The sequence below is a fragment of the Protopterus annectens genome, chromosome 5.part0, assembly GCF_019279795.1.
Source record: "Protopterus annectens isolate FY-2018-M chromosome 5.part0, PAN1.0, whole genome shotgun sequence".
NCBI classification, from domain to species: Eukaryota; Metazoa; Chordata; order Ceratodontiformes; family Protopteridae; genus Protopterus; species Protopterus annectens.
This window is the reverse complement of record NC_056735.1, coordinates 225,878,107-225,890,336: the sequence shown is the minus strand read 5'-3', so window position 1 is coordinate 225,890,336 and position 12,230 is coordinate 225,878,107.

Below are 12,230 nucleotides of genomic sequence, written 5' to 3'. Positions count from 1 at the left end.
ATAAGACCCCCTCACCCCATCCACTCAATGCAATCTAGTATCCCTGTTGGTGTCATCAATCTTAGAAGGGCATTCTAACTGCCTGTAAACATGTATGTCCTGGGGTGAGGCTTGTTGTTACATAGCCTACTGATGAACCCCCCCTCCCCACATACACACACCACAATCTAGTATCCCTGTTGATGTCCTCGATCATAGGCCATTCAGACTACCTGTACATGTGTAATCTCTGTGGCACGTCTTGTAATTGTGTAGTACTATAATGATGATTTGCACATAGGCAGGGGTTCTCATCCCAACACTGACAACTGTATGTGTGTGTGTCAGAGTGTGTGTTACTGTGTCTGTGAATCTCTGAGTGTGTCGGTGTGTAACTCTGTCTGTGAATCCCTGAGTGTGTGTATGTGTATACATCCTGTCATGAGAGCGGGCATTACTGCTTCCCAATGAGAAGCCGCCTTTTCCCTTGTCATCTGCTAAAACCACTCTTTTACCTCCTCCTCACTCCAGGTAACTATACCTGTGATGTCACCCAATATGGATGTGATGGCTCTGGCCACAGTAGCTTACTACACTGCTATCATGCTCTTGGATCATTAGATCAGTAAACATGTTTGAAACTTGGGGGATTATAACTGTGATGTGGAAGCTACAACGTGCATGCAGGTATTGTCATACAGACCTGTGTGTAGTCTACATTTACATATGGGACACTAACAGCAAACACTGACATCCCCCGGCACATGCAGTTACACCTGAAAGAGGAAGGCAGAACATCAAGATCAACATGCAGTTACTATTGTTACACATGATACATACTGTCAAAAGTATAAAATACATTCTAAAATTGTAGTACATGGTATGTCTGCTGCCTGTCAACACCACTCAACAATTGTAATCTAAAATTGTCTACCTAGTATGTTCACCCTGTGCATCAGACCATATGAGCATGTCCCTGCACCGATGGTGTGGATAACAGGGATGCAGCACAAGCATCAGCATATGCACAGGGTGATAATGTGTGCCAGAGGCCTAGTCTGCACCATTGGATGAGATCATGTGTGTGGGTTAGGGCCTTTGATCTCATTGGGCGTGTGCGGATGTTATGCGTGTGTGTGTTGAGGTGCCCTACATTTGTTTCTGGTGTTTGCGTGTATGTATGCACACAAGTCTGCCATATGGCTGGCCTACACAGGGGTATTATTGACAGCTGTAGACTGTACAGGGCAGATTTCATAGTTCACGGGGTCCGGGCATGGCCACGTGACCTGCGCCTGCCAGGGGTTGCATGGGCACTACCAGGCAGAGGTCCAGATTGGGTACTGTCTGATGACACATGACCACTGGAACTGTGTCCCTGTTGGGACCATCCAGGACCATGTGCACGTGGCCTGCTGTGTCCTGGTGTGGACAGCATAGCACCAGCTGCACTGCTGCTACTACCGCCACTATGGGAGCGGGCATGTGAAGTAGCATGTTCATGCAGACCTTCAACAGGTGATGTAGCTGGCCTATGTCCATGTGTCCGACACCTTAATTCCACCAGATGTTCCAGCATAGACATTCCACACTTGAGGATTGACATGCCATGGTCAAGGACTCCCACCATGTCACCCAATCATCTATCCAAAACATCTGCAAGATGATGGTGAGCATTTGCAATTGCCTGGATGTTGTCAGTTAAAGAATGGAAAACAGCCCTCTGAAGCTTCAGACCTTCTCTGTTGTGCCATTCAGCATGTGCCTGTGCCTCCATTACAGCCTGAAACATGCATCTGGTGACACAAGCTGATGTGCTATGTCTTGCAGGAGCATGTTGGCCAGTGGTTGTCCTACGAGCAGCACTGGACCCATACCTGTGTGGGACATCACCAGTCAGTTGGCTGGGATCATGGTGTGCAGGCACACCTTCCATAGTCTCCACACTTTCCTGTTCCATGCTACCACCTGCCAACTGTCCTTTGTCTATGGCCACTGGTGATGGGGTATGTGTAGGCATGAAATCTGTGTGCGGGGATGAGGGGGATGCAGGTGGAATGGCAACTGATGGCACAGTTTCAACCCCTGACAACCCTGCCTGTGCCTCAATCATACCTTCATCATCACTGCTAGAGTCTGCGGGGACACTAACATCAGGTGGACCACAGGAGGGCAACGCACCTACATCAACACCTGTGAGGGGCAAACAAGAACTGCATGTTACAAGTTATACAGCACAGTATACACACAGTACACACACAGACACACACAGTACACACACAGACACAGACACACACACACACACACACACACACACACACACACACAGACAGACACACACAGACACACACACACACACAGACACACACAGATACACAGATACACACACAGACAGACACACACACACAGACACACACACAGACCCAGACAGACACACACACAGACACACACACAGACACACACACAGACAGACACAGACACACACACAGACACAGACAGACAGACACGCACAGACACACACACACACAGACACACACAGACACACACCTACAGGCACACACACAGACACACACACAGACACACACAGACACACACACAGACAGACACACACACACAGACACACATGCACACACACGCACACACACGCACACACAGTCACACACAGATACACACACACAGACACCAATACACATGCACACACACACACACACACACACACACACACACACACACACACACACACACACACACACACACACAGACAGACACACTCAGACACACCCAGACAGACACGGACACACACAGACAGACACAGACACACACAGGCACACACATACACAAACAGACACAGACACACACACAGACACACAGACAGACAGACACAGACACACATACACAGACAGACACGGACAGACACAGACACAGACACATGCTATGACACCCAATGGCATGCAACATGCATGTGATATGGCAGAAGGCATTCAGCTTAGACATTTATAGTGGTAGTTATCATACATCCCTGAGTAGCAAACAACAGCATGCATGTGTTATAGCAGAAGGCATGCACCTTACACAATTATAGTATTAGTTAGCATACATCCCTGTGTTCTACCATTTGTGTTAGTAGGTTATGCCCCAAAGCTGCAACACAATGCATGCACTATGCACCGTTGCACCGTACTGCCATGTTTTGTGCAACATACCCCATATGTTAACAGACCATCGCTGACCTTTGTACATCTGCCACAGATGCTTTGTGTTGGCCACTGCCCCTATGTGTGAGGAGGACATTAGCAGAAGGGTATGTTGAGTGAATACTATGTTTGCCTGAGCCCTAGCTTTCATATCTCCCCCAAACCAGTGCAAGTCTGTTCAACATTATTCTGCTTACCCCTGAGCCAAGTCTACAGACAATGTGCATGTGGCTGTACACAAATGTTTGACATGGCTGTCCCTACTTTGCAGTGGTGCCACAGACCAGCACTAGCTAACAGTACACCAGCCTGATGTGTGGCATATGTCCTTGCCAATCACATGTAGTATGACATGTCTTCTGCTGATATGTTGAATGACATGCATACATGTTTAACACAATGGTGTCCTTTCAAATATACAGTGAGGTAATGGTGTGCCAATGCAGGGACATGTTATACTAACATGGACCTTCAGCTGTTGCATTGTTGTCAGTCCACAATACAGATATACAGTGACATACTGGAAATTGAGCTGATGTGCATAGCCATTGCAGGGCATCATGTGGCTTCGCTATTGCTATACAGTGTGAGTTACAGACACAGTTCATAGCCATGACTGTGTTCAGATACTATACATATCTAATGTGAAATATGACCCACGTCACTGAGGTGTATACACACTAAACCCTACTGTGGAATGTGTGATGCAGGTCACTGAAGGGTATATAGATGACACCCGTGCACATCTGCAACCATATTGCTGATGCCTGGAAACTATGCCCAGACATGGCTAACTTAGCAGTACTCCATGTCCCACATGCCATCTGTGTACCTCACACAAATGAGGAGCAAGCATGACAGTGATATCTGACACCAGCAAGGTGAATGTACTGTATCTGTGGCCTGATGTGGTTGTATGTGCATGTTGTGCAACACATGTATGTACTTGGATACTGTATAGGTGAATGCTTTCATGCCATGACATACTCATGAAGTTCAAGACATGTCATGTGGTGGTTTGATGTCATGCCTACAGAAGCTGTGCACAGGCCTGTATGATGTTTAGTGTTTCACATCTGCAATTTCACCATTACACAAAGGCCATAGTTGTATTGTGTCGGGCCAATATACAACAGGGTGTACACACATGTACATCACCTCTATTGTGTGTGTTGCTTCATGCCTCTGGCCATCCTCCATGGCCATGTGTAAACATGTTTTGTCCAATTGGTGTGATGGGCATCTATTGCACATGTCAGTGTTGTCCCATATGGCATACACCCATAGATGCCATATGCTCCACTGAGGACAGGGTTATGCAGACAAAGGGTGGTATGTTTGGGATGTGAGTCATCATGTTTTGCAGGATAGTTAAGCAGTGTTGCAGTCAGCCCACTAAATGTCATGGACATGTCAGATAGCACATCACATTGTGTGACATTCATCGCAAGGGTATAATCCACAAGGGTGAATCCTGTGGGCTGGTCATACTCCAGCTCCAAAACATTTAGAGTGTGTGCACTCATATGCTCTCTGTATAGTACTATTTGTATTCCCCACATGTGTAATGCTAATCTGTATTACATGTCCCTACAGTGAGCCACACCTCCACCATTGTATTCACAGCTGTCCACACATCTGGCAATGACAGTTTGTAAGGTTTAGTGTAGGTGTTTTATATAGTCTTCAATTATTCCACATGGGTAATCACTGTGATGCATTGCAGGTCTGACCTGTATATATTAACAGGGCCACCATACATTATGTGTATGTGTGTTAAATGGCCACATGGCAGATAGCATGCAATTAATATGATCTGTGCATTATCGAGCCTGATAAATAATAACAATCTCACCTGAAACAGGCTGCTGTCACTGCGAAATGCCAGCGGTACCTAAATAGGAGTGTCACAGTAGTAAGATCATTATCCACACCTGTGTGATAGCTACAGGGTGCAATGTGCATGTTAGCACATAAGCCAGTGCAATAGACTATACTGTGGAGTATGCATATCTGTGCATACATAGAGTAGCAAACTATGGTATGTGGCATTTGTGCATACATGCTTTGCATATGATGTTACATTACATATTGTACAGTAACACATGTAACTATATGAAATATAGTTGTGTTATATGTGCAGTAGTGCCTTACCAGGCAACTCCAGGCTCAGTGGTTGTGAGACACCCACCTCCACAAGCTTGTGGATGGAGTTCTGCAGGTGTCCCCAGGTTGGCCAGTAGCTCCTTGGTATGTGTGAGTGGGGGCTGGGTGAGTAGCCCCCCACCTGTTGCACCTTGTTCCCTGGCAATTGCATTTGCACGCTGTTTTACCCATCTAATGATGTCGGTGCAGTGTCGGCACACCTGCTGATAGGTGCAATTGTGGCCGCCAACATCATTTACCCTCCTGTGCAGTTCCCCCCACTGGGCATTCCACTGCTCTGCATCCTGTGGCACATGGCTGAAGAGTGTTACATGGTTGTAGAGGAGGCATAGAATGAGGACCTCATCCTCCAAGCGTGTGTATGGTGGCAGCCTGGCACGTGGCATACCTGGAAGATATAATGATGGAGACAGGTCACAGTAGCTCACAGAGAAGTACAGACGTACAGCTGAACATACATGTATATCACATTTATTAAGATTACAAATATGTCTTTGCAAATCTACATGACACTAACACCACTGACATGTTTAACTCACACACATTTGACACATACTGGTGATTTGATGTTATCACCATATATGTGTGTGTCAAGTGATGACATCGCTCATACTCCATGTGGATGTTGTCTTGATTTGGGCATGTCTGTTTTCCTGTACTGGTGTCTTTACCTATCAGCACATGCCTGGATGTGTTCACATTAATGCAATAGACCTTAATGCTGTGTATATGTCACATATATAGTCATACACAGCCTTAAGGGACATGATCTGTGACCCTGCAGACTTGCTCATGGAAAGTTTTACATGTATGTGTTTGCCATATACATCTACATGGCACTGTACAGCAGTTTAGCATCCTGTCATGTATTACCTGTGTTGCACATGTGAAACACATGGGACAATGGCTAGCTTGATGGTATTTGCAGGATTGGATATCAGCTATAGCATGTATGCTCATAGTGAACTAGTAGGCTATATGCCCTGGGCCATTTATGAGCCTAGGCTGAAATGTTACCTAGCTGTAGCCAACAGACAGTTAAGTTACAGTGGCCAGTTCAAGAAGTGCCACAGAACTGATCCACAGGGTTACTGATATATTTGCCGTGCGGTCATCACACCATGTCTTAAAGAGGGGCAATGTGCAGCTTTGCTGGACAGGGATGCATAGTATGGCAGGAGTATGTAAAGTGTATGGGACAGGGATCTGTCAGGCATGTTGTGATCCTTGTACTAGAAAGGTGGATGTCCATGAAGTATGTGTTTATTTGGAATCAAGATGTGTAAGTGTAGCATGTCCAATATCTCTGTGTTGGACATGGCTTTATTCAGGGTAGGCATCATGCTAAATAGTGGCGCTAGGGATTGGGAAGGCCAGTGTAGGCCATCTAAACATGGCCAATGACCGTTAAAGAAAATATGTGATCTATTATGGGTCACTTGAGTGTTGAGTATGGCTGAACAATGATCTATATATTCATGGATGGCACCCTGTCATGATTAGAGGTGTAACTTATGACTACCTGACTGGTGTGGTGAAATAACTATCAAAGGAAAGACTACTGTATAGCTGCATCCCATACACACACAGTTTCCATTATGTTGACCGCTGCCTAGGTGGTAGTTCATGGGTACAGGATTTTTAACATAGGGGATGACAATGCAATACTTAGTTGTCAGATTGTGGCCATAAGTCACACACCACACATCTGACCCACAAAGGCCCTTCTGTATGCTGCCCGCAGCACTCATTGAGTCAACTATTGCTCCTAGTTCATAGTCATTTGCAAACTTCAATAGGCAGATGCCTTCTGTGTTAGTCTGTGTGGTATAGATAACAATGAGGGGGAGTACCAGGAATTAACCCTGTATTACTGTAGCTGGCACTGGTTTGATGTGCGTGTATTAGTCATACACCTTCTGTAGTGTTGGGTCTGCCAGCAGTCCAGTTGTCAACCACTCCTGTGACATAGGAATATGCACCTAGTTTACTGGGTGTAGCTGGAACACAGTATGGGTGATGGTGTCCTAAGACCTAGCAAGGTCATGATATGCTGTGTGAATCAAACTTACTGTCATCTACATCTGTACTGACTACATCAAATAAGTTGATCAAGGTTCATGGCCTTACAGACCAGACACAGCAGGGTAGTAGTGCACTATTTCCCATTCTCAGTGGTGTCTTCTCCTTTGTGGGGTGTGATACCTGTTGTTGTGCAACATTCAGTGTGTACACAGCCTGACATGAAGCTATGATTGAACATGATGTGTATGTGGAGAGCAAATTGTTCTGACATTTGTGTAGGATACACCCTAGGATATTGACAGGTCCCATGCAAGCTGTATGTATGGCTTTAGAGAGTGCAGCTTGTACCTGCATAGTTGTTATTACAGGGGCTTTGTAGTGTACATGGATGTATAAATATGTGTACCTGTTGGGGGGATGGTGAGTGTGGCTTTAGGTTATCCAAGACGCTATCTGGATGAACAGGTGCTATTTCTGTAGGTGCAGTACCTCTCATGCCCTAGTGCTGTTAAGCACGGCAGGTCTTGTTGTTGCCATTACAATTTATGACACAGCTATAGAATGCTCTGTGGTTGGCCACATAATATGTGGCTCATTAGTTTTACAGTAGCTTTGTGTGGCTTTATATGGTGTATCTGCATCTTACTGAGGCTGACCAGGGATCACCTGCACTCATGTGTGTTTACTCTTGCAATAGTTACTACCTTATGTGGTACAGTTTAAGGCAGGGTACCACCGGTTTGCCTTCCTGTTTGTGTTTGGTTGAATCTTGGTTCTGTTTCAATGGCACAATCACTACACTTATGTGAGTGCCTAAAGTGCATTTGTGTAGGATTCAGCATTTGCACATGCATTGTCCATCTGCATGGGTACCATGACAGTCACCACTTTGCTCTTAAGAAGCATAACATTGGCTTTGGAGACTGACTATGGGTAGCATACTGTTAGCCCTGTTTGTGTGACTGTGGTGATCCAGGTCATTGTGGTTGATGAAATCCGACAAGCATTGAGCACAGGTGTTGGTACAGGAGTCTTCCCAGTTCATAATGGGATAGTTGAGAGTAGCCATTATTATGTTTTTCTGTCTCAAACCTAATATTCCCCATTACAGCACAATATGACAGTTGGGAATTCTGAGGCATGGTGGGTTATCTGTCACAAGGTGCACAAAGGTAGTTGCTCAGCATATTGCAACTGAAGTTATGCAAGTGCAACTAGCATGGGGGTGTACATATCCTTCAGGAATATGGACAGGCCTGTGGCCCGTGTGTTCCAATAAAGGATAATGGGCAAGAGGTGAGGTATGTGTTATAACATGGTCATGCAGGGGTGCTCTCTGGAGCATTGAGTCATATCTCAGTCACTGCACAGATATGTTCTCCATGCTAAGGATTGATGTAAGTAAGTCTATATTGAGTTTCTGAAATATATCATTGAGTAGCGAGACCCGCAGTTTATTGCTTGGCTGTCCCTGTTACAGCGGTGGACTTTCACTAGAACTTTGCATCATGAAGGCACTATAGGGGAAGCATGAGCCCTAGCCAGTATCCAGATTCCCAGGGGTGACAGGTGCAGGTCCTGTCTGGCAAAGCATCATGGTCTGTCAACCATGTTATCCCAGGCAGAGAGATACTGGATACCCTTTGAATTACACCAGCTACATTAGACAATTGTGGAATATAATCCTTTTGTCCCTGTACTGCAGTATCATTCTGGCCAATGGCAGAATGCTGCTCAGGCCTTGGGACATACCTGTATTGGCTACAAGACCTGACAGTTCCTACATGTGTGTTTCCATGCAGTCCAGGCTACTTGCATCACAGGTCCTGCACAACAACATGGAATATGCCAGAGCAATGTGTATAGTTCAAAAGGTGGTCTGAGTGTGTGGGTATGTGGCTAATCATGGCAGACAGACAGCTGACAGTATGTTAGCCCTCGTATAGCTTGGGGTGTAACATAGTGCTAGAGTTTGCATTCACAAATAAGTACTGTTGGGCATGTTTCTGGCCACATGTTTTGAGGTGTGGCACAGTTATGCAAACTATGTCATACAGGTTTTGTATTTTGTTGTCTGTCTATTCCAGCTTGGGAGGTCTCTTGCTTGGCCAGATACTTAGAAGCCTCTGTGAATGTGTATGATTTCTGGTGGTATGTGTGGGTGTCCTTACTGTGTTCTGGTAAGGGTATGTGTTGGTTGCGGTAATGAGGTGCATGTGTTAACCTACACCTCATGACTGTCCAGTCCAGTCATGGCTGTAGACTGGACTGACTTCCAGCTTACCCCTATAGCTGAATCCCAGACAATATGTGAGGTGTGGTGTTAGATGGGTTTGGCAGTGTACATGGCATAGAGATTACATTCCCCCAGGATGGCCACATACACAAAGTTGACATTAGTAAACACCAGTAGCTGACTAGTGGACATGCCTGTATGAGCATTCAGTACTACAAGTACCAAGTACTGTATTCAGTTTACGTATTGCTTATGAAGATGTTTTAGACAGTGATGCTCACATGTAAATATTTGTGTTATGGACATGACAACACTGGCTATTACAGAAACATTGTAGCTACTTTTAGCAGCAATCCTCCTCTGAGGAGTACATCACATCCTGATAGTTGATTACAGATGATGCAAGTGTCAACAGGTCTTTACTCACATATCCACCAGAACCATGAGCTCTGTTGGGCATGGATACCCCTCCCCAAACAGAGTCAAGTATCAATAGACTCTGCTGCCACTATCAACATGATTAGGATATAATCAGATAGTGTAAGCCATCACCTATGAAGCAGCTATTACACATGAGCAGCAGTCTCCTACATCTTACACTCCTACTGCAGATGTCACACTGGAGTTACAGATGATATGCAACCTGTTTCATTACCAGTACTGTGCACAACCTTACATACAGTATTTGCAAGTGACTGTTAGGTTGGCAATGAGAGGTTCGGCTACACAAACCTGAAAGTTCAACCAGTGTGTCTCTACTCTCAGTATCCACTCTATGTAGGTGTGCACGTAGCCATTTGGGCCAGCCCTGTAACAAGGGTCACTGCACATTTGCATAACATATACACATGCACAGCAGTAATTGCTTGCAAACAATATTAGTGAGGTGGATATTACATGTCTTATATGCATGGATAGTTACATAGCTCTTCCAATGTTCTTTGCTATCATGCTGCTAAACTGTCAGATGAATACAAGTCATATGTATCATGTTATTGAGTATTGTAATTGCCGATAGACATAACTAATGTTTGCATAACATAACAGAAATGCTATGTAAAATGGAATACAGATCTGTCTAAAATACTGTACATTACACAGTTATTGGCACAATATCCCACAATGCAAATCATATTTGCACAGTAAGCCCACCTTTGACATGTTCATCTCACTAATACACCCATACTTATGTCTACTGTTACAATATATTAACATACACTATCCCCTGTTATAGCACATACTTGTTGGACCAACTCTGACACTGACAGTGGCTGGAAAAGAATTGGTGAATTCCAAGCCCATATATATCATCCCTTATATATATCATCCCTTGTGGTGTATGAGGAGTTTGCCTTGTGACCTACAGCAGTACACACATAGAATACTACAAGCATAATTACTGCTCAACAATACATCGCTACAAGATAGCTATTTCCACTATATGCATTGATTACACTGTAATTATTACAGAACAGGTACTACATACACAGACATACTAACTGTTATACATACCTTCTTAGTGATTAGAGGTGTTATTGACTGGTATATTAATCGTTTTCGGTTTGTGTTTCGATCTTCTGTTGGGTATTTTGTACTATTCTGCAGGTAGATACAGATGGTTTGAATGTATGACAAGGCATCCTTTTATAGTTAGAGATCAGTAACATGTGCTATCCTGATCACCAATTGGTGTTCCACAGTAGTTAATTACATGCACATCAGCTGTGCAGCTACTCCCTTAGCCAATACCATGGCAACGGTGGAGTATAATTGAGTACTCCACTTGGGTGTTGTCCCTTTGCCTTACTTGTGAGGAAGACAGCCAGGAAGTGTTGTTTGAAATCTCTTCCAACAGCTGTATGGAGACAAACAGAAATATATTGTGTGTAATGCCTAGAAGATTTGGTCCACATGCGAGTACTGCTGTTATATTTCTGAACATTGCTACTTGTGTAGGGTTTGTCTGTACCTAATACTTCTGCGTATGTTTCAGTCTGGCCAGGATGTTTGACCAGCTCATGGCTGTATGGCTATGCATATAATGTTAGGGGGTTTACAGTGTGCTCACCAGACATCTTTAGTTTGTTGTAAATGTGTATCATACTGTGCTGGTAAACAGTAATTGGTAACACTTCCTGGTGTAATTACTTAAAACCCTCTGAAACAGGATTAGTTCAAACCCTGTAACATCAGCAGCTGTTCCATTGTATAACAGCAACTATTTCACATAGGGCCATGTTAGTGTGTCTGTCCAGGTATGTTATGGTTTCAGCAGATATCGTACAGTGGGTGAATAATTGGTTATGGTATGACAGTATGTATTGCTTTAATTAGTTTGGGTGTGGGGGAGATGTTGGTGGGTGTACATAGCAGATGCAGGTGTGTAGGAACTGCTTTTATACATATTCTATATGTGTGTGGGGGTTCTTTCCCTATGTGAACACCAATCCCTTAGTGGACTAATACTTTGGTAATTGCAGGTTGATTCATTAAGGCACTGTTAAATGCTTCCTGTATAGCATGCAGGTATTGTTAGTCCTTTGGCAATACATCAGAATGTAATAAAGTTTTGCTACATGAAAGATGTCTGTGTATTTCTGTCATGGATATTTGCAGTCATTGTAGTTGGG